We start from the raw sequence: 1,376 nt of genomic DNA, 5'->3' as shown, positions 1-1,376 counted from the left end.
CCCAGCCTGGGCCCCCCCTGGGGCAGCAGCATGCACCCCCCGAGGCCACCCCTGAGGCAGCAGCGTGCACCCCCGAGGCCACCCCTGGGGCAGCAGCGCCCCCTCCTGAGGGACAGAACCAGGACGCAGTCCTGTGAGGGAGTCGGGAGCGCTGAGTGGGCAGCCCTCGCTCTGGAGCCAGGGCTGCCACCGCCTGGCGAGGTGCGCACTCCCGGTGCCCTTGGGCCTCCGTTCCCGCCTGTGTGCTCACTGCTGTCAGGGATGCTGGCATGATTTCTCCACGGGGTCTAGTTAATTGCCGGGTCAGGAAATAACATCTTCCACGTTACGGGGAGATTACAGTGTGTGCTCGGCCGTCTTAGGTTGTGCTTTCGGTTTAAGTGGGGGCTGCGCAAGGCTGTCCCCTTCACCTTAGAATAACCCCGTCTCGTGCTGACGGTCGTGCGGGAGTGGAGTTTAATGACGTGACGTGGAGAGGATGCTGGCTCACCGAGCGTGCGCTCCTGGTAGTTTGTTGCCTTAGTGCACAGAGCGTGGACAGAGCGACCCGATGCAGAACCAGGCGGCGACCTGTGGCAGCAGCCGGCCAGCGAGGTCCGGAGGAGGGGGTGGTCGCCCATAAAGAGCCCATGTGAGCGTGGCCACGGGCTCCCTGAACGCGCAGAGCGTGTGCTTTGCTGCACTGTGGCCGTGGGCCTGCCCCAGCCCTGCCTCCGTGCTCCTGCATCCCCCTCCCGTGTGGCGCTGTCCCCACAGACAGCTGCAGTGCGATCCCCACAGGAGCGGCTCTGGGCCGGGGAGCGTTGATTGCCGTGGCCCTCTTCCCCATCTCCCTCCTCCCAGCCTCCCTCCTCCCCATCTCCCTCCTCCCAGCCGCTATGGCCTGGGATGCCTCGTGCTCAGTGAGGGCTCGATGAGGGCTCTAGCCTGGTGGTGTGGGAGGCTGTCTCTGCGCCTGTGGCCTGTCCTTCCGGGCCCTCAGGACACAGCAGGGCCCGCTCAGCCGCTCTGGGCGCCTGCGCGTGGCGGGAGGGCGAGGGCTGGCCCCAGCTCCAGGCAGAAGGCTGCTCCCCTTCAGCTGACCCTCCCCCAGGTGCGTGCTCAGCGCTTAATGCCGCCGAGACTCCTTAACTAAACAAGGAGACTCCAAGTGCAGCCATTCCCCTCGACCTGCGGACAAGGCAGCCGTTGTTGGCTTTCAAACGGCTCCCCAGTCGTTTCTGCTCCCGGCCGCAGGCGCTGGAGGGCTGTGCGTGGTTTTACTCGCTCACCACAGAGTGTCCCTCTCAGGTCAGGACGGGCGGCCTCGGCGCTGGTCACTCCACATGGGGAGGACGGAGGATGGCTGAGCTTTCCCCCAGCGCGCCCTTGCCCCC

General features: G+C 66.4%; 1 protein-coding gene across 1 annotated transcript in view; it reads left to right on the top strand.

Annotated features, from left to right (window-relative positions):
- TBC1D22A (TBC1 domain family member 22A) overlaps nucleotides 1-1,376 on the top strand; it is a 185,264-nt gene that overhangs the window by 146,549 nt on the left and 37,339 nt on the right. The window lies entirely within an intron of this gene.

The sequence above is a fragment of the Myotis davidii genome, unplaced genomic scaffold, assembly GCF_000327345.1.
Source record: "Myotis davidii unplaced genomic scaffold, ASM32734v1 scaffold67, whole genome shotgun sequence".
Lineage (NCBI taxonomy): Eukaryota > Metazoa > Chordata > Mammalia > Chiroptera > Vespertilionidae > Myotis > Myotis davidii.
The sequence above is the reverse complement of the archived record's forward strand: the minus strand, read 5'-3'. Positions and strand labels throughout refer to the sequence as shown.